Source organism: Oryx dammah, unplaced genomic scaffold (assembly GCF_014754425.2).
Source record: "Oryx dammah isolate SB20612 unplaced genomic scaffold, SCBI_Odam_1.1 HiC_scaffold_19, whole genome shotgun sequence".
Classification (NCBI taxonomy): Eukaryota; Metazoa; Chordata; class Mammalia; order Artiodactyla; family Bovidae; genus Oryx; species Oryx dammah.
The window spans coordinates 69,358,768-69,381,234 of NW_024070203.1; the positions used below are offsets into that span (position 1 = coordinate 69,358,768).

The window sequence follows — 22,467 nt, forward strand, 5'->3', positions numbered from 1 at the left end:
TTAACTAGTTTGCAGAGTACTTATACAATTTAAGTCACAATTTGATCTGAGACTATAAAGAGATCTCTAATATTACATATCTGGGACTTATTGCATTCTGGATGCTCTGTTAAGTAATTTACATGTACAATGATAGTATAGAATAATACTTTAAAAGCACCAATATAAGTCCACACAGACTTAAATCCTCATTAACACTATACTAACATTGTAATCTAGGCAAATAAATGTTTCAAAGGCCTCAACTTTCTCGTCTATAAAATGGAAATACTGCTAGGACTTATCCCAGGACTATTTTGAGAATAACTGAGATATTGAATATAAAACTCTTAGTGAATGTTTGATACTTAGCAAAGAAGTGTAACATATTAGCTGTTTCTGATACTAGCAATTTTTTTTTCATTTAATGAGACTTATCACTATCACCCCATCATAGAGATGAGGGAAACCAAAGTCCATGGAAGCTAGGTAATTTGCTCAAGCTCATACAACTGGTAATTGCCTGAAAAGGTACTTATTTCCAGAGCTGACTGCGGAACCTGGTCTCTGACACAGCACACTGGTGGTTCTTGCCTCATGTTCTTTAAAACTTAAGATGTCCCAGGTATGCTCATGGGGATTCATACTCATGGGTCTCCTGCAGCTGCTTGTAGGTGGCTTTTCGTTATTTCCAATTCTACAGAAAACTTTGATGACAACTGAAAGTACATTGTTTCCCACCAATAAAGGCACCCCAAAGCCTTCTTCATGGTGCTATAATCAGGATAAAATGAGAAGTATATGAAATCCACTTATAACAGTTGCATGTCAAGGGCTATTATTCCCCTAGTTGATAAAAAGAAAGTATAAATGATTTTAAAGGATAAATGCTTCAAAGGAAATTCTTGCTTTGTGTGACTTATATTCTAACTCTGAAAGAAACTTCAGAAATTTTTTAGGCAAAATGTTATGAAACACACACACACCACACACAAAAAAGCTTGGTTCCTTGAGGCAGAAGAAGAAGCTGTGTCATTGGGGTAAGTCATGCTGTGATATCAACTGATCTTTCCATCAGGAAGTGGCAGCTTCTTTGCCTCTACTCTCTCCTCATATCCAGCACCATCAATCATTAGTGTACCTCTCATAATCCAGCCCATCTTCCTTCTGTTCTCTTCTGTTGCTGCTACTTACAATCTCATTAACTTCTTTTCCAGAATATTTAAATATGCTCCTGATCCCATCATTTCTATATGTAGACCACAATTCGGCTTAAAATATTTTTTTCTAGCCAAAGTCAAGTCTCCTTAGTTTGCCAGTCAAGTATGTCCATGATCTGTCTCTAGCACTAATTTTTCAGGTCTTGTATCCCCCCAGTCATGTCCCATCTTTTCCTCACTGTGTCTTTGATTGTATTATTACATTCAGTTGATCTTCTCTGCCACTTTTACACATGTTCAAGCTCTGTCCTGCATTCAACATAGACTTCCCAGACAGTTTCCTCTCTAATTGTCCTGGTTCCTACAAGTAAATGCGATTTTGCCAACCCATGAACCCATGTCACATGTTACTTATACATTACTACAAATTGTGGCATTGTGGGGAAGGAAAAATTTTCCTCTACACCTCTTCAATCCTCTAGTGTAGGACCTGGTAAATTCGACTGGCCAGAGACAGGATAAGAGAAAAACAGAAGTTTATTAATATTTGCATCATGAATGTACACATGGGTGCACCTAACAAGTAACTCAGAGGAGTAATTAGAATTTGGGCTTATCTCAAGCTACGTGGAGGTAAAGGAGTTTGGGGCTACTGAGCAACGGATGTAGTTAAAAGAATGTGACCAAGGAAGGTGTAGTAAACAAGAATTGTTTAAGTAACGTTTGTCGTGCATATGTAAGAAGTGGTTTCTCCATTGATAATGAGGCCAAAAAACTTGGCCTCTGTGCACCCAGTGCTGAATCAAGTCTCAGAGACAGAGTGTGGGGTGAAGTAGAAAAGAATAGTATTATTGCTATTTTGTTTATTTATTGCTACTTTTATTGTTATATTTATTCCAGACAAAGAGACACAACAGGCTCAAGCTCCTGGAAACTGTCCCAGCCTGAGAGGATCTGGTGTGGTGTTTCATAGCAATGGCTCAAGGGCGGGATCACTGATAAGCTTGTGGTGTGTGTGAGGTGAATCCAGTGGTGAGCATCTTTGGTTTCTTTAATCTGGCCTCAGGTGGTCTTCTCTGGAATGAAGAAGTCTGACATTTTCCATTTGTCAGGAGGCTTTTAGCTCTGTAAAGATGCCAGGATATTGTTACGTTTATTCCTTGAGGTAGAACCAAGACCCTGCCCCCAAGGCTGTATTGTCTTGCCTCAAGGCTCCTCTCTTGTCTCTGTATCCTCTCCCTTCTCTGATGGGCAACTGTTTGAATCTGCCCTTTGGAACTCAGGGAAGATCAGGGAGGCTAGAGTCTTTTGCCTAAACACAAGAAATGGGAGACCCGGAAAGGCTTGCGTGCCCAGGAGACAACCGGGTCCTGCTTGGTTTCACTCTCCCCTTTTCTTTGATACTCCTCAATGTTGAGAACAGAAGTTACATAAGGAAAGGAACAATCATTTTGGGCAGAGACATTATTCATGAACTCAGTTTTAGGGGGACTTGGTTTTATCTTTCCCTAAATCTTTCAGGAAATAAGCAATAACCAGTCTAGCTACTTCCTGTTGAAATGGGGCATACTGTTTAGTCACCAAGTCATGTCTGACTCTTTGTGACCCCCTGGACTGCAGCACGCCAGGCTTCCCTGTGTGTGTGTGTTGGGGCGGTGGGTAGTCCTTCCTAAATTGGGGGGAATAGGAATCAGATTAGAAATATTTGAGTTCCAAATCTTGGGTTTGAGTTTTGCATAATTAAGATTTCAGTCCCTTTGTCTGCCATTTTGGCACAACAGACCCAGTGAGAGGTAGGAGGACTAACAACAGAAACGTCAGTAGACAGGCCAGATCGCCTTCCCTTGGGAATTCAGGAGCCTGAGCCTGAAGCCCAGTCTGGACATGGCACTGTGGAGGGACTTGTGGCCAGTTGTTTGCACATCATTCCCTGTAAGGGGGAGAAACCCACCAAGGCAATCCTGCAGACCTGGAAAGAGGAAGCTGACTTCATATCCAGCAGTTAGAATTACTGAAAGAATCAGTATGTGAAGCTATTTGTGGGAAAAGGTATAAGACAAACAAACAAAACAGAACTTTCATTTTGCTTGCCAGACAAATACTTAAAGTTTCCCAAAGTGTAAGATGTCTGCTTCTTGGATCCACTCACTGGCTGTACACAGGCTTGGCTGGGCAGCCTCTGGTCATCTTTTTACTCTAATGTGATGTACCGACAGTTTTACTCCACTCAATTTTAGAGAGGCGTGAGTAGTGAGAACATCAAAGGGTCCCTTCCTTTCTTCAAGTTGCTGCTCAGCTGCTTGCTCTTTCCACATTTTTGGCACCACCCACTATTCCACTTTGAAGGGATGCAAAGGAGCTTCCAGGTGAGGGGGAGACCTATGGGACACAAACTCCTGCACAGCATTTAACGGTTCATCCGTCTGTTGTACCTGCTGTTTAATTTTTACCTCCTGCAATAGAAATGTTTCTCTTTCTTTTATTCTTAGGAGCTAAGAATTGTCTCCCATATAGGGTTTCATCAGGGCTCAATCCTAGCCCACTTCTAGGGGCCAACCATATATAAAGGAGAGCGACAAGCCCACTTTGGATAAGTTTTCTGGCATAGTTTGGTGAGAGTTTTCTTCAGGGTGTGATTCATTTCTCAGCCTTTCCCTTAGATTGGGGTCTGTGTGATGAATGAAGTTTCCACTTTATACCTAAAGGTTTACTTACTATTTGTTATTTCTGGGACAGAAAATATCCATTTTCACTCCAAAGAGTAGAGGGAAGGCTGCACCTAGGAATAGCATCCTTAAGAAGGGCTTCAGTCACTTCCAATGCTTTTTCCATCCTCTCTGGGAAGGCCTCTACTCAACCTTGTTCCAGGTGTAATACTCATAAATCTTCTGCCAAAATCTTGTTAAAGAGGATAGCGGAGTTTTTTAATATTTGGGGCAATACCATCTAGCAGTACTGACTTCTTGTTTTGGAATTCGAGCCTTGCCATTCAGAGGCAAATGGCAATTGTGATTACTTTTCTACTGGAATACAGAAAAAGGCATCTTTCAAATCTAATAATCTCCAGGTGTGGTTCCTAAGTGAAGAATAAGGTATATGGGTTCAGAACTGTAGGGTGAAGGTCCTGAATGATTTCATTATGGTTCACAGATCCTGAATGAATCAGTATTCATTGGTATGAGTTTTCTTGACCAGCAGAATAGGAGTATTATAAGAGACCTGTGGCCTACCATCCATGGGGATGCAGGAGTTAGACACGACTGAGCAACTGAGCACACACACAAGGCGACCTATGGAGTCTAAGTAGCCCATACTTTAGAAATCAGTTTAAAACCAGCTAGATTTGGCCTTTTTCTTAAGAAGGTGTTGTTTTTTCCCTGGATATGAGGCTCCCGTTTTTACAGTGAGAGAGATTGGGACAGCATATCGGCCTGTCTGGGTGCCCCATTGGCCGGACAGTCTTACTATGTGGTTGCGTCTTTTCCTGATATTGGAGAGGGCAACATCTCTATGAAAATAAGTTTCCTTTATAAATGTAAATTTCCTTTTTTTAGAGGTTTACCTGCTTTTGCTTGTTCTCATTTTACTTTAGTTCAAAATAATCCACATGCCAGAGGGGCATATTTTGGAGTGGTATATATCCTGGTACCCTTCAAACTGCATCATTCATTACCTTACTTCTGAAAGCATTTCATCTTATCTAATATTACTATATTTGGATTTTCCTAACACAGAGTAAACTTGAGAATGTTTCCCTTTCTGCCTCAGCAAGAAAAATACTTTAAAAGGGGGGAAAATAGAATAAAAAATGAGATCCAGCTCTTTTTTTGAAGAGCCTGGGTGGGTGGCTGAGGTGGGGTGCTTTCTGCAATCACTGACTCATCACTCGTACCCATAGGAGAGAAAAGCACTTGGAATCACTAAAAAGTTGCTTTACTTAAGACTGGTGTGACTGGATGGCCGCATTGCCTTGGAAAGAAAGCAAAACAAAGCCTCTGATGGTTCTTAGCTTAAAATACAAGGAGAGATGCTCATCCCAATCCTGACCCACCCTCAGAAGCTGTTGAAGGGCAGGAGAATATGCCATCCCAAACACACCTCTTTGGCATAAGTATTACTTTTAGTTCCTTATTTTTGAAAAACAAACACACACAGGAGAATCTATGAACAGTATAGTAGTTGCCCTTTGGTAAGGGACATTTACACAGGAAATCTCCATTTGTAAGGGCATCTTCCCCTCTGTCCCAGGAAGAGAAGGATTCTCCAGCTCCAGAATTTCTTATCAGTGGAGAAGTGTACACGTGTGCTAAGTTGGTTCAGTCGTGTTCGGCTCTGTGAGACCCTATGGACTAAATAGTTCACATGCTCCTCTGCCCATGGAATTCTCCAGAACACTGGAGTGGGTTGCCATGCCCTCCTTCAGGGGGTCTTCCTGGCCCAGGGATCAAATCCCCGTCTCTTACATCTCCTGCATTGGTAGGTTCTTTACCACAACCACTTAAATCTGCAGAGCAAACCTTCCCTTGTTGCCAGGCTTTACCTGGCAACCTCCCATAGCTTGTGTGTGTGAGTGCACGCAGCCATGTCCAGCTCTTTGCAACTCCTTGGACTGTAGCCCACCAGGCTCCTCTGGCCGTGGTATTTTTCAGGCAAGCATAGCTGGCATCCCCTTCAAAATGTCTTTTGTCTTTCGCTGGAGATGGTATTCTAAGGTGGATGCTTTGGCCACTTCTGGTAGTTTTACTCAGTTTTTCTAGGTATCTTCCACATATGCAGGCGGTATATATGTTGATGAAATAAAATTCCTATTTTATAGCAAGATGAGAAAATTTTAAACATGATTTTTTTTTCTTCACTTGTTTGGGCCTCTCTGTACATATGCCTTAACCAGACCTGCTTAGCAGATAACATTCCTTCCTTCTTAATCTGATCAAGGGTTACAACTCCTCAGGAAATAACCTTCCTTCTTAATCTTGTAAGGGGCCAGGATGACCCATGACCCACTGTGCGCTTCTTTGTACCTGGAGATCTGGACAGTGTAAAGTGTCAGTACATCATCTGAAGTATATCCCTTTGTCTCAGAAACGTATACAACTGTGCTTTAACCTCTAATGGGCAGAACAGTGTTCAGAGCTTTCTGAAAGACTGTTTTCTGGGTTATAATCCTCTAGGTTGGCTCAAATAAAAATTTCCATTTCTTTCTTAACTATTAATTTTTCCATCAACAATGTTACTAAGCTTCTGTTTGTTTTTCTCCTATTAACTTGCCTTTTCCTATGGGGTTAGGGTCCCAGTCAGGAACCTGGAAGGGTAGAAGAAAAATTAAGTTTTTACCCCTTCACTGTCCTATGACGTATAAGACTGGTTTGAAAGAGGCCATCATCCCAGTGTGCCTGTCAGTGCCCTTAACAGGGCATCCCGCTTAGCCCCTGGGCTCCTAGGTCACTGGTGCCCCTGCCCAGGAGCACCGATGAGAGAATGGATCTTAGCATCCCTGGGAATGTCAGGCTTTGCAGTCTAAACTGCTAACCTGAGGCACTTACTCACTCAGAAGGGCAGCTCTGGGAGTCTCGTTCTGAGTGTTTAGCTCCTGGGGACCTCTGGGAAGGCAGTTATTTTGGATTTGCTGCTACTTCTAATAGGTAAGGAGAGCAGAGTCGATCCTATTATCCCATCATGGACTGGAACCCAAAAGTAACCCCCCTGAAACAGTGAGGCAAGAGCTGCCCCAGTTAATATAACTGCTTGAGGAGATGGTTTCAGTCTTGTTCAGAGGGGCCAATAGCACCTTGCACTCTAGGTGTTAATAGTTAACTGAACAAAAGTTATAGTTAGGTTTTGGTAATTGACGTCTTACTGTCTTAGATATACAAGTCATCTTGAATTTTTTTCTAATAGGTATAGGTTAAAAATGACAACCTTTATATAATAAGACACCACAAAAGTTCTTTGGATGACTAAAACATTATTTATACATTTAATAAAAAATATATGAACTCCTAACATATACAAAGAAGCACGCTAGATATAGAATAAGAGTGATAAAAAGCCATAGCCCCTGTGTCTAAGAAACTCATAAAATACATTTAGAGAGAGATTCACCAAATTCATATATGTAACTTTTATTCATTTCCCCCCCCCTGCCAAAAAAAATAGTATCTTCCTATCTAGTCACCTGGCTAAGTAATGGGTAATACAGCCCTGCCCTCAACTTAGCTTTTGAACAAGAAAAAATTTAATATATAACTATAAATCCTGATGAGCATCATGAAGAAAACAAATAAGGTAGAAATTAACCCATTCATTTAGATTGGTAAGAGAAGATTTTCATGAAAAGGTGCGGTTTCAGCTGAGACCTGAAGGTCAAGATGTAATCATTTATGAGAAATTTTGTTCAGATAGACATGTGTTGAAGCCTGTAAGGTAAGACATGCCTTCTAGATAGATCAGGCAAGATATAAGTAGAGCATAAAATATTACAGTGATAAAGATTTTGAATGTTTTCTTTTCAGCAAGCATCTACTTCATGAATGCAATGAGCTGAAAACACAGTGATGAGTATAGATAGGAAACGTTCCCACTCTTCTGGAACTTTGTAATCCGGTGAGAAAGACAGACGCTCAGCATACGATTACAAGTGTGATAAAGATCGTGTGCTAGTGTTACGTGGGCATATGTGGTGAGTGGATTTTAGCAAGCCTAGAAGGACTGGGGAAGTCCTTTCTGGGGAACTGACATTTAAACCAGGTTGTGAAAGCTAAGCAGGCACTGCTGGGTGGAAGAGCTGAAGAAAGCGCAGGAGACTGTTCAGGAAGAGGGACCAGTCAGGATCTATTGCAGAAAGATTGCACAAGGTAAAGGCATTCCTGCACTTAAAAGCACAACGTGTGCAAAGACAGACTAAACTACTACTATTTATTGGTGGCTCAGATGGTAAAGAATCTGCCTGCAAAGCAGGAAATCTGGGTTTGATCCCTGGGTCAGGAAGATCCCCTGGAGAAGGGAATGGCAACCCACTCCAGTATTCTTGCCTGGAGAATTCCATAGACAGAGAAACCTGGCAGGGTCCAGTCCACCGGGTTGGAAAGAGTCAAACACCACTGAGCGACTAACATTTTTCAGTTTTCATTTTTTTTTTTCTAAAAGCTTTACCAAATGATGGGAAGTCAACATTAATAACCATGTTTTTACCCCTGTGACGCTGAATTATCAGAATGTGTGTGTGCTTCTTTGCATCTGACTCTTTGGAACTCCATGGCCAGGCTCCTCTGTCCATGGGATTTCCCAGGCAAGAATACTGGAGTGGGTTGCCATTTCCTTCTCCAGGGGATCTTCATACAATAGGTATGATTTCAGAAATTGTTGTTTTAAATGTATTTTTATGACATGTAAATGGCCTCATGATCTAATGGAACATACAACTCTATGGAAACAGAATTGTATTACTACAGCTAAATGCAGCTGATAGAAGTAATGTACAGAAATCTAGAGACCAAGGCTGCTGCCTCTTTGAAACCATCCTATCTTCCCGGGAAGATCTGGCTACTTTCTGTACTTAGCCCTTCAATATAGCAGTTATAATTGATTATAATTACTGTTCACATGCCTGACTCGTTTACTAAACTGAGTGAGTCTAAAGGAGGGAATGTTTATTATTTATCTTTCTAACCACAGGACTTTAGATATAGTGGATGCTCAAAAATATATTTCTGCAGGAATAAATATGAATGAAGCTATTAAGACATACTTTTGAGGTTATCAAAGATTGGGCCTTTGTCTTAATAAAATGCATTAAATTTTAAAGGGGATGTTCATTTAGACTCCCCCCCCACACACAGCTCAGCCAACACCCCAAAACCCCCTTGGCCACTTTGACACCTAGTTCCTATAAATGTTTCCCTTCCTCCCATGTATTCACTCTAATAATTTAGTGAGTCTAAGAAACACAGCCATGTTTAAACATCTGGGATTCATCAGGCTGGTTCTCTTAATCAAAGTTAGGAAATCAGCTCCAGATGTTGCCTAACTAAAGTTACATAAGCATTGTTCACATTTTTAACTACAATCAGACCTAAGTTCCCATTTCTTGAAAGTAACTTAATTTGTATAGGTAGGAGTTCGACTGCTCTGTTTTTTAAAAATTAACTCTCAACTTAAATACAGAGATAAAGCTGATAGATTTCCACTGAAGTAAATGAGTATCAATGAAAATTCAAGATATAGTTTTTGAAATCTCACATGTAACTATATTAGCTCAAAAATGCCATCAGAAGGAAAGAGAAAATAATAATGTCCAAGTGTCCATTATGTGCATGTGTAGCAGATAAATTTTCCTTTACCCTTCTAGGTTCTTGGCTGTGATACTTCTGTTAAAAGATTAATAGGAGAAAAATAAATGTTTAGTAACATATATATCTGAGAGAGACCGATAGAAAACTGAGTATGCATGGGAGATATACCTAGGAAATACCCAGAAACCCTGAGTAACTCCCACAAATGGCCCAAGCCATCATCTTAAATACCGTCTCCAGCTAAAGACAAAAGAAGATGTTGGAAGTAAGCCAAGGAAGCAGTTGCATGGTTACCAGGCAAAGCACAGTAAACAAGGGTATGATTATTATGTGAACTGAAGTGGTTACCTTCTCTATTGATAAGAATTTCTAGAGATTTAGTCATCTTCTTTGCCTATTACAGCAGAAAAGGAGACTTTCCTTATAAATGTGAATGTCTCTTACCAATGGGTAACTTGTACTTGTTTTCAGAGCTTCTCCTGTATCTGCTGTTTCTTAAAAATAACCATCTCAAGATAATCCATATACCAATGAGGCTTATTCTGGGGTGGCATATTTGTTCACCTCGCCCTGCTACTGAAATTTCTCCAAGGAGAATCATAGTACAGAAGGTGTGTTAAGAGATAGATCCATATTTCATTGAACCAGCCCCTTAGTCTTGAAATAGGTCAGTTAAACAGTTGCCTCATTTCAGAAGGCAGCCTTGTGGGTGGGCTCCCAAAGTCAGACCTATATGATGCAAGCAATTAGGTATCTAATAAAGATATCCTGAGGTTCCTACACCCATAGGTTTTCCCACCCGATAAGAAAACATTGCCCTTTAAGTAGATGAAAGAAAAGTTATAGTTTTATAGAAGTACAAATATTGATATTAAAGCTTATTTTAAAATCCTTATAATAATTCAATTTTAGCTAGCTTAACCACACAAGATTCTCTCTTCACAACTTTTCATATCCATTTAGACTGTTCTTTATCATCTTTTCCATTTTGAAATAGCCAGTTTCTCTTAAAGACAAAATTTTCATTTCCCTTAACAAAAACACATCTCTATGTCTCATACTTTGCTACCCAATAACATACTCTACTTACCTTGTATTCAGAGATGGAATAATTTCTCTTACTATTGCTACTAGTTTTAATTACATATATTAGAATCTTTAACCTATAGAAACCTTAAATTCTACTCAAACCTCAGAAGTAAACAATTGTGAATGGTCTGTTATAATAGTGTTCCTTTTTAATAGTACAGTTTTTTGATGTGGCATGAGACCCAAACATTTTTGGCACATCTATTTTTTATTACAGAAAAACTAATGTTCAAACTGCTATCTTATTTAGAAATGATATAGATTTCAATGAATCTGTATTCTTTAATTTAGCAAAATTTTAAGTTACTAAAAAGATTTTGGAAGCTTTAAAAGAGTTTAAAGGAGACATATAAAAACTTCATCATTATTGAAAAGTCTACTTACAACTATATAATTCATTATTAATCATATCTTAATTATTTATGAAACTTTCATAAATATTAGACAAAATTAACCATATTATTTTTCTCTTGTGGACAGTTTTTGTAACAGGTAAGACATGAGCTTAGCTGAGTAGTAAACTCAGGTAGAAAAAAAGTTGCATGTATGCATTATATTTAGTGCTAATAACACTGAAAACATGTCATTTTAATTAAACCAACAAACTTCAACTATCTTTCATTTACCAAAGATTATTCTAGATCCCCTGGAGGATGCATGGCAACCCATTCCAGTATTCTTGTCTGAAGAATCCCATGGACAGAGGAGCCTTGGAGGCTGCAGTCCATAGGGTCATACAGAGTTGGACATGACTGAAGCGACTTAGCACGTACGCATGCATTCCAAATCACATGTACCTGAAAAAACATTGTAGGGTTAGTTTCTGTATTTCTGTGAGTTTTGGACTATCCAAGCCATACAGTGTTTTCTTTCAAGCTGACCAAATAGAGTTTTGACAAATTATGTTTGACAATATCATATAGAGATAGAAAAATACCACATCTATAACATACATATAGAGATACACATAATCATATAGAGAAATACAAAGAGAAACAGTATAGTTTTGATTCTAAAATTTTAGCCATGTGTCAAGTCCAATATAAAACCCATTTAAAACTAAACTCAATATAAAACTTATTTTTAAAAATCAGTTCAGTTTAGTCGCTCAGTCTTGTCCGACTCTTTGTGACCCCATGAATCGCAGCACGCCAGGCCTCCCTGTCCATCACCAACTCCTGGAGTTCACTCAGACTCACGTCCATCAAGTCAGTGATGCCATCCAGCCATCTCATCCTCTGTCATCCCCTTCTCCTCCTACCCCCAATCCCTCCCAGCATCAGAGTCTTCTCCAACTATTTTTTTTTTTAATAGTTGGATCCAGATTGTGTTTCTAGCAGATGGAATAAGTTTACCTGCTCAGAGGGAAGCTTTTTTTACTAATACCTGTGGAGAAGACACTTAATTTTTTTTTTTTTTGGCTCAATTTCTAAATAGCTCCTTTTTGCATTTCAAAGAAACAGCTATCAGTTCCTAGAGTAGACAAGGTAGGCACAGAGAAAGTGTACAAGTTTCCTCTAAGATGAAATTTTGGGGATACTATTAAAGTCTAGGGAAATTAAAAATGTATTTTTCTCAAGTGCAGAACAATTCTGTTTCCAATGTCCTAATCTTCTACAATATTTGCAAGCATTTTGAGATCAACAGGGAGATTGGGGGGTTGGTAAGGATAGCTGCATTTTTGAATTGCTTCTACAGCTACATTTCTGGTTTTGTAAAGATTTTAAAGACAAAGACAATTGTTTTGAATTCCTCAGAGAATTGGACTGTAGCCTGAATTATATCAAGGGGCTGACCTGCCCATCCAAATATATTATCTCCCATTTCCTTCTTTTCTATCAAGATTTTCAACCAAGATGGAAATCAAAAGAATCCTGTTTTGGAACTTCAGGGTTGAATATGGTATGCCTTTGTAAAAAGTCTGTAAAAATGCTTACCTTTTTTTCTGAGTGTACAGTTCAACCTCAGCCAGTTCACCTTAGGATGAAAAGCTCTGTTATTGCTCCTACCAGCATCTTAACATCAACCTCTCCCTGAGTCATGTTCTGATCATTTGTAAACGGACTTAGGAGGAATTCTGCTCATCTGTTCCCTCTATGAGAAGTGTTTTCCCCAGGGAACCATCTGACTTTTCTGTTAATTACAGTATTATAATGAAAGAACACACCTTAGTAGCCAGGCAAGGTCCCTGTAAATGGAAATGCGACTGTCCACTGGTGTTTTCAACTCTTATAAATGTGGTAGGGTCTTTTGAAACTGAAGTAAGAAAAAGGATATTTTACATAATTTCATCCTGTTAAGGAAATCCCTAAAGCTAAATACCATACTACTACTTTTGTGTCTTCTTTTCAATGTTATCTTTCCATAGGTACCAATAACACAGTTGTTAAAATTTTTTCATATACGGAAGTCTTTCCAGTTCAAAAGATCCATCATCTGTCCATTGACAAGTAGAATACTCAATGGTATATTTATCTCAATAGTGACTCAAACCAATAAGCCTTTCATTGGCTTACGTGTGCTAAGTTGCTTCAGTCGTGACCCTATGGATTATACATTCCACCAAGGCTGCTCTGCCCATCGGATTTTTCCAGCAAAAACACTAGAGTGAGTTGCCATGTCCTCCTCCAGGGCCTCTTCACTAGTTGCTATACCCAAGAAACTAGTTCACACAAATATTTCTTCATCTAATCTAAATCTGGAATGCAAGTGTGAAATGAAAATATCTCCTGCCATATTAATAAACAAGAGATGTCACAGCCATCAGCGATTTCTGGCCTTCAAAAGTGAATGCAGGCAAAGCCAATACAGTATTGTAAAGCAAAATAAAGTAAAAATAAAAATTAAAAAAAAGTGAATGCAGGCTCCCCAGACTGTAATCTAGGGGATGCCGCCGCCCCCAGGTGATTGCTGAGGAGCTGGGGAAATGCAAGAAGCACGGTGAACGAGAAAACAGGATTAGCCCCAGATAGCTGAGGTGCATTTGAAATGAATGAATTCAGTGAGCCCAGAGGCTTGCATCTTCCCATACATAGAATGCTCAATTCCTTAACTTGATACCTGATCTTTAATGTTCAGAGTGCCTGCTCCCTTTGTTGCAAACTTGTATATAGCCTGATGGTCCCTCTTGCCTCCTTGGAGCAGTTTTCTCAGAGCTACTGAGATGCTGCCTCCCAGGTTCAGAGTCCTAAACATTCCCACCAAATAAAGTAGCTTTCTGCTTTTCAGAATACTGGAGTGGGTAGCCTATCCCTTCTCCAGGGGATCTTGCCAATCCAGGAATCAAACCGGGGTCTCTTGCATTGCAGGTGGGTTTTTTACCAAATGAGCTATGAGGGAAGCCCTACTTTCAGGGTGTAACTAAACAGGTTTTAGTTGACAGGAGGGACAAGAAATTTTTACCCTCTTGTCTAAACTGGGTATACAGATAGGGACTTGGGAGAATTAACTTTAGTAAAACTTTTTACTTTTTGCCGGCTTCTACCAGATTTCTCATCTGTAGGCTCCAGAATGAGTAAGTTGTCTCAGAAACTCCCATCATGGGTCTTTCAAAATTACTGGGGAGGAAAAATACTTTTCCCTCTATACTTTTAGGTTCTTAGTGGAGACAATTGTGCTAAAGGGCAGATTAACAGGGGAGAAAAACAAGACGTTTAATAACATGTATACCTTGGTGATACCCATGGAAAACCAACTCCCCAAATGGCCCAAGCCACACACTACATGGTCTTCCCTGGGGGTTCACTGGTAAAGAATCCACCTGCCGATGCAGGAGATGCAGATTCAGTCCCTGGATCCGGAAGATCTCCTGGAGGAGGAAGTGGCAACCCACTCTAGTATTCTTGCCTGGAAAATCCCATGGACAGAGAAGCTGGGTGGGCTACAGTCCAAGGGGTTGCAAAGAGTTGGACACGACTTAGCAGCTAAACAACAATACCTTACATACAGAAGATGTTGCAAAAGGGAGGGATAAGCCAGTTATGGAAAGTTATTAGGCAAAGCAAAATGAACAGGGATAGAGTAGTTTTCTCCACTGGTAAGCATGTCTAAAGATTTAGTGATCTTTCTCTTCCTGGTACAGAGAGGGAGACAGACTGATAAATGGACATTTTCCCTTATAACATGCATGTTGTTTATAAAATGGACAACTTCTACTAGATTTTCAGAGCTTCTCCTATGTCTGCTGTTGCTTAAAAAGTCTGTTGTGGCTTAAGAATAACCAGCTCAAGATAATTTTTATGCCAAAGAGGAGTATTGGGGGATAGCATATACTGCTCTCCTGACTGGACATTTTCACAGGTAACTCAACATGTACTATGTTGTTGAATTCAATTCTTATAAAAAATGTGTGAAACAAATTATCTCCATTATACAAATAAAATACAGACTCATAAAGTTAATTACATCATTGAAAATCATATACATAGTGTCTAAACTAAGGAATCCAGTCATTTCTCTCACCCCAAATTTAGTACTCTTTCCATGCATTGTCTATCTCTGTAATCTTAGACAATATGGGCCAGAAGGATAAAACTGGGAAATATTTTATAAAGCATAACTACAACTTTCTCAGAAGTTATTTTCCCAAGGAAGACCATAAGTGTGAAACCTATATCTGCTGTTCAGATACAAACGAGTATTTTGTTTTGTCCACAATTTATTATAATAATTTAATGATCTGACAACATAATTGGATTTTATGAGGCTCAAAAAAGCCTAGAATACAGGAAAAATACAGTCAGTCAATTTAACCCTACTTGCTAGAAGTTCTACAATAAGCACACTCTAATCCAAAAATGCTGTAGGGCTCTAGAAGAAGCCTATTTGTGATCAAATAAGCCCTGAAACTGACTTTTGATGTTAAGAGAAGGGTAAGATAGATGTTCCAAATGGTCCTCCTCTTGTAATGCAAGTTGATCCTGCATAACTACAACATACTTGCTTTTTAAATTAGAGTTGAACACAAAAGCAAACATAGAAAATCTCCAAAGATTAAGATATGTAGGGGAAGAATAAAAAGAACAGTGAGCTAAACCCTGAATAATCCCAGGAAACAAATATACAATTTAAGGTTCCCCAATTCTAATACCAGCCCTGGGCTCAGGGGACACCTAGGCCATTGTCTTCAAGGTAAGGATGCTGCACAGTAAGATGGGATGCCCCACAGGAGCTAAAGTGGTTGAATACACGTATGTAACTTTGGCTCACTGAAGCAAACAAATCTTCAGTGGCAGAAAGTCACCCTACATTAGCCTTTTGGAATTCTCAAAAGCTGCATAATTAAAGTAAAACTCACCGTTTAAAAAAATCACTAACAATAAATAAAATAGGCTGCATGAGTGAGCGTCATCAGAAATAACAACAAAAAAAAACCTGTCAAAACCTGGTGACATTAGAATTAGCTGATGAAAAACATAAAATGATTTTTACAAAAGCCTAGAAAAAAGAGCTGATGCAAAGAGCTGACTCATTGGAAAAGACCCCTTTGCTAGGAAAGATTGAGGGCAGGAGGAGAAGGGGAATGACAGAGGATGAGATGGCTGGATGGCATCACCGACTCAATGGAGATGAGTTTGAATAAACTCTGGGAGTTGGTGATGGACAGGGAGACCTGGCACACTGCGATTCATAGGGTCGCAAAGAGTCAGACACAACTGAGCAACTGAACTGAAGAAAAAGACAAACACAATTAAACTATGTTAGAAACATGAGATTATTAAAAATGGCTAAGCAAATTATAAAAGGATCAAGTAGAAGTTTTCTGAATAAAATATTTATTGAAATTAAAATCTCAATTGCTATGTTAAATAATATATAAGACACAGCTAGAGAGATAATGAACTAGAAACAAAAAATGAAGAATTTGCAGTTGAGAGATAAGGGCATGGAAATATGAAAGGTTAAGAATCATTGAAGAAAGAAACACAGAAGGTCAAACACTCATTTAATTATAATCCTTGAGAAAATAATACAGAGAAGCAATAATGGAATAATTGAGAATCAGGCTGAGAATTGCTGAGTCTCATGAACATGAGAGCTTGGTAAGAATTATGATAGACAGAAATTTAATAATCAGAGGAAAATCTATATGTAAAAGATAGTAAAACTCCAGAACACCAACAATAAAGGAAGTATCTGAAATTCTGCCAGCCAGGAAAAAAAAAAAAAAAAAAAAACAGAACACCTATAATAAAGAAAATTTAGTCAAACAATATATTTCTGAACAGCTTCAATGTAAGTCAAAGGCCTTAGAGCAAAATCTTCAAAAGACTGAGAGAATATGAACCTAGAATTGTATTACAAAAGTTCTTTTTCAAGGTCATTATTAAAGACATTTACAAAAAGAAAAAACAAGTTTACAACCAATAGACCTTTACTAGCATACATTCTCGCCTGGAAAATCCCATGGATGAAGGAGCCTGGTGGGCTGCAGTCCATGGGATCGCTAAGAGTCAGACATGACTGAGCGACTTCACTTTCACTTTTCCTTTCATGCATTGGAGAAGGAAATGGCAACCCACTCCAGTGTTCTTGCCTGGAGAATCCCAGGGACGGGAGAGCCTGGTAGGCTGCCATCTATGGGATCGGACACGACTGAAGTGACTTAGCAGCAGCAGCAGCGTACATTCTAAAAGGTGTACTTAAAAGAGGAAAGATTCTAGATATAAGTTATGAAATGCAAGAAACAATGTTGATCAAAGCAAATGTTAAACATACAGATTAATCTATTCACTAAAAATAAAATGATAACTATTTTGTTTAATGATGAATAACTTCTTTGTTAAAAAGAGACAACAAAGGTACTAGATATGCACAGTCTAATACTATTAGACAGAAATTACTGTTTAAACTTAAGAAAATTAAGTTAAAAATTCAGATGCTTATTCATACTAGCTACATTTTGGGTGCTCAACATCCATATGTGTTGGAAGTACTAAGTAGTCTGTAAGACAAGACTTAAATACAGAAGAAAACTAAAATGTCACTATTAACAAATGATATGAATGTCTACATAGAACATTCAGCAAATTTGGAAAACTCAGCAGTGGCTGCAGGACTGGAAAAGGCCAGTTTTAATTCCAATCCCAAAGAAAGGCAATTCCAAAGAATGTTCAAAATCCCGCACAATTGCACTCATCTCACATGCTAGTAAAGTAATGCTCAAAATTCTCCAAGCTAGGCTTCAACAGTATATGAATCATGAACTTCCAGATGTTCAAGCTGGATTTAGAAAAGGCAGAGGAACCAAAGATCAAATTGCCAACAGTCACTGGATCATCAAAAAAGCAAGAGAGTTCCAGAAAAACATCTATTTCTGCTTTATTGACTATGCCAAAGCCTTTGACTGTGTGGATCACAATAAACTCTGGAAAATTCTTTAAGAGATGGGAATACCAGACCACCTGATTTGCCTCTTGAGAAATCTGTATGCAGGTCAAGAAACAACAGTTAGAAATGGACATGGAACAACACATTGGTTCCAAATAGGGAAAGGAGTACATCAAGGCTATATATTGTCACCCTGCTTATTTAACTTATATGCAGAGTACATAATGAGAAACGCTGTGCTGGATGAAGCACAATCTGGAATCAAGATTGCCAGAAGAAATATCAGTAACCTCAGATATGCAGATAACACCACCCTTATGGCAGAAAGTGAAGAACTAAAGAGTTTCTTGATGAAAGTGAAAAAGGAGGGGGAAAAAGTTGGGTTAAAACTCAATTCAGAAAACTAAGATCATGGCATCTTGTCCCATCACTTCATGGCAAATAGACGGGAAACAGTGGAAACAGTGACTGACTTTATTTTTCTTCTCTCCAAAATCACTGCAGATGGTAACTGCAGCCATGAAATTAAAAGATGCTTGCTCCTTGGAAGAAAAGTTATGACCAACCTAGACAGCTTATTAAAAAACAGAGGCATTACTTTGCCAACAAATGTCCGTCTAGTCAAAGCTATGGTTTTTCCAGTGGTCATGTATGGATGTGAGAGTTGGACTATAAAGAAAGCTGAATGCCGAAGAATTGGTACTTTTGAACTACGGTGTTGGAGAAGACTCTTGAGAGTCCCTTGGACTGCAAGGATATCCAACCAGTCCAACCTAAAGGAAATAAGTCCTGAATATTAATTGAAAGGACTGATCCTGAAGCTGAAACTCCAATACTTTGGCCACCTGATGCGAAGAACTGACTCATTTGAAAAGTCCCTTATGCTGGGAAAGATTGAAGGTGGGAGGAGAAGGGGACGACAGAGGATGAGATGGTTGGATGGCATCACTGACTCAATGGACATGAGTTTGAGTAAATTCTGGGAGTTGGTGATGGACAGGGAGGCCTGGTGTACTGCAGTCCATGGGGTCACAGAGTCAGACATGACTGAGTGACTGAACTGTACTAAAATGAACAAATGATATGAATGTCTACATAGAAACCTAAAGAATTTACCAGCAAAATATTAGAAATGTTGCTTACCAAAGTGCCTGAATATAGCAAATCTTGCTTACCGAAGTGCCTGATTATAACATTATTTAAACATTAATGTGTTAATATATACAAGCTACAAATTTAGAAAGCATAACTTAAAATGTATTTTGTTAATAACATGAAACGTACAGTGAAATATATATATCTTAAAAGATAATGTGCTAGAAGCCAAGGAACAAAGACTAAATTTTATTGAAAGCTATTTGTAGAACACAGAAATATAAAAGTAAATATACTGAGTTCATGGATGGGATAGCTCAATACCATATTATGATATACCATAATATCAGTTCTCCTTAAATGTCACTATATTGATGAGGAAAAGTTAAAAGTTCACATAACCTCCTGCTTATTCTGCCTCTGTAACTCAGCTTGCTCCTTGCAAAGTCTGGATTATGCAGGTCACGTAGTCTCGGAAAGTGGGGACTTACTTACAATACCAGGAACTGGAGCTTATCTCACTCACCCTTGTCCAGCTCTTTGCAATTGCCCAGCCCTGCCAACCTGCTTAATCATGCCTGTCCATGTAAAGGTCAGGCATCAAGGTCAGGCATCCCTCTCCCCATCTTGACTGCTGTTCCGGTGTGCAGAACCCCTTAGTTTAAACCAGCCTATTAGCAGCTAGTGTTGCCCACTATAGTCTATGTATAAAAACTCTGTAACCCCTTTGTTCAGGGCTCAGAGCTTGGAGTGTTATCTCCTCAGGGCCCACCAGCATAATAAACCTGAATTCTCCAACTCTGAGTGTGGTGCTTGGTTTCTCAATTACTGACTTCTGCAACAATATATTTAATCAAAATTTAACAGGATTTTTAGGAAATAAGTTAACTCTAAGACTCACTTGAAAAAGTAAAAGCCCAATAAAGGGTAAAACATAACTGAAGAAGAATAGTGTGGGAAAAATTGTACTGTCAGATAATAAACTTTACTATAAAGATATGCCAATGAATAAAGTATGATATTAATTCATAACTGGCCATGGTACAAAATGCTCAATAGATTAGAGAGTTCAGAAACAGATGTATGCTTAATAGAACTCAGTAATGACAAAGATGATATTACTGATCATTGGAGAAAGGAGCTATACTAATCATAGAAAAAAATATTTTTTTGTATATAATACCTACAAATTTCAAGTTGACTAAATATTAAATCCCAAAGGGAAACTTTTAGAAGATATCTTTTATGATCTCAGAATAGGGTAAATATAAACCTTAAATGAAAAAATATTATTAAACTCAATTATATTAACAGAAAAAACTTCTGCTTATCAAAAGACATAATAACGAAAATAGAAAACCACAAATTATTTGAAGATAGACCCAAAGAATTAGTATCCACTAAGTATAATATCAGAGAAGGCAACGGCAACCCACTCCAGTACTCTTGCCTGGGGAATCCCATGGATGTAGGCTGCGGTCCATGGGGTCGCTAAGAGTCGGACACGACTGAGTAACTTCACTTTCACTTTTCACTTTCATGCATTGGAGAAGGAAATGGCAACCCACTCCAGTATTCTTGCCTGGAGAATCCCAGGAACAGAGGAGCCTGTTGGGCTGCCGTCTGTGGGGTCACCCAGAGTCAGACACAATTGATGCGACTTAGCAGCAGCAGCAAGTATAATATGCTTATGAAGCAACAAGAAAAAGAACTACCCTTCTCCCATCAAATCAAAATAATCTAATAAATGACCAAACCTGTATTTCAAATGAGAAAAGATACTAATGATTTAGAAATCAGTAAGTACAATTTAATGTCACAATGACATATTTTATTTATATTATATATTTTAAAATTCTGATATTAATTGCTGACCAGGAAGCAGAGTGATAAAATATATATACAACTCTGCTGCTGCTGCTGCTGCTGCTGCTAAGTCGCTTCAGTCGTGTCCGACTCTGTGTGACCCCATAGACAGCAGCCCACCAGGCTCCCCCATCCTTGGGATTCTCCAGGCAAGAACACTGGAGTGGGTTGCCATTTCCTTCTCCAAAGCATGAAAGTGAAAAGTGAAAATGAAGTCGCTCAGTCGTGTCTGACTCTTAGCGACCCCATGAGGGGCTGTATACTTGGAATATCTAATTTGAAAAACAATAATTTTGTAAATCTAAGCCTGAACTTACCTATAACTGAGGAATTTTACTCCTAGAAACAAAACTTAGAGAAACCTGACATGAGCCCCGGAAGCTATATAACAGAATTGTATAGATGACAATAATAATTAATAACAAAAAATCAGATAACAGAAGCACTGACCAAAACAAAACTTTATAAGTTATGGCACAGTCACAAAGAATACAGTATTAAGTAGCTGTGAAAAAGAGGGAACTATGGCTACTAGAACATGATAGATGAATCAGAAACAATGTTGAGGGCAAAAAGCAAGTTGAAGAAAATTACGCATTATGAACTTATACACATATAATTATGTAATTACCTAACTTATATACCATAAAGTTTATAATGAGCTTTTTATTTTATTTAGATATTGCTATGTATGGGAAGATTTTATTTAAGAAGGAAAGAGAGGCAAGTTGGAGACAAGATAGTGAAGTAGGAAGCCTTGAGCTCAGCTTCTCTCATGAAAATACCAAAATCACAAATAACTGCTGAACAACCATCAAGAAAAAAGACTGAAACTACCAGAGAAGATATTCTACATCCAAAGACAAAAAAAGAAATCACAATAACACAATAGGAGGGGTGCTGCTGCTGCTAAGTCGCTCCAGTCGTGTCTGACTCTGTGCGACCCCAGAGACGGCCGCCCACCAGGCTCCCCCGTCCCTGGGATTCTCCAGGCAAGAACACTGGAGTGGGTTGCCATCTACTTCTCCAATGCGTGAAAGTGAAGTCACTCAGTCATGTCCGACTCTTCGTAACCCCATGGACTGCAGCCTACCAGGCTCCTCTGTCCATGGGATTTTCCAGGCAAAAGGAGGGGTGCATTCACGACAATATAAAATCCTACACACACCAGGTGGATGACCAACAAACTGAAAAATAATTATATCACAGAGGTTCTCCCACAGGAGTGTGATTTCTGAGGCCTATGTCAGACTCCCAGGCCTGGAGGTCTGACGTCAATCAGGAGGAGAAGCCCCCAGAGTATTTGGCTTTGAAAGCCAGCACAGCTTGATGACAGGAACTCCAAGAACTTTGAAACATAGAAACAGCACTCTTGGAGGGTGCAAACAAGGCCTCATGTCAGCCAGTTGCCTAGGGGAAATCAATGACTTCACAGACACCTGGACCTCACCTCCTGCTGGTGTTAGTATGTCACTTGAGAAGCAGGAAGTGGTTATAGCTCTCTCTTTGGACATAAAATCTGGTGGTGAACATGTCTGGAAATAGTTTGGGACATTTAGCACCAAGATGTGGAATCACCCAACAGCTTATAGGCTCCAGTGCTGGGATGCCTTAGGCCAAACAACCAACAGGGCAGGAACACAGCTCACCTGTCATCA

At 39.0% G+C, this 22,467-nt stretch overlaps 1 long non-coding RNA gene across 1 annotated transcript in view; it reads right to left on the reverse strand.

Moving 5' to 3' along the window:
- Window positions 1-11,199: 11,199 nt before the first annotated feature.
- LOC120879091 overlaps window positions 11,200-22,467 on the reverse strand; it is a 236,308-nt gene continuing 225,040 nt past the window's right edge. Inside the window, exon 4 of the long non-coding RNA XR_005724702.1 lies at window positions 11,200-11,316. This is a non-coding gene — a long non-coding RNA (uncharacterized LOC120879091). The remainder of the gene's footprint in view (window positions 11,317-22,467) is intronic.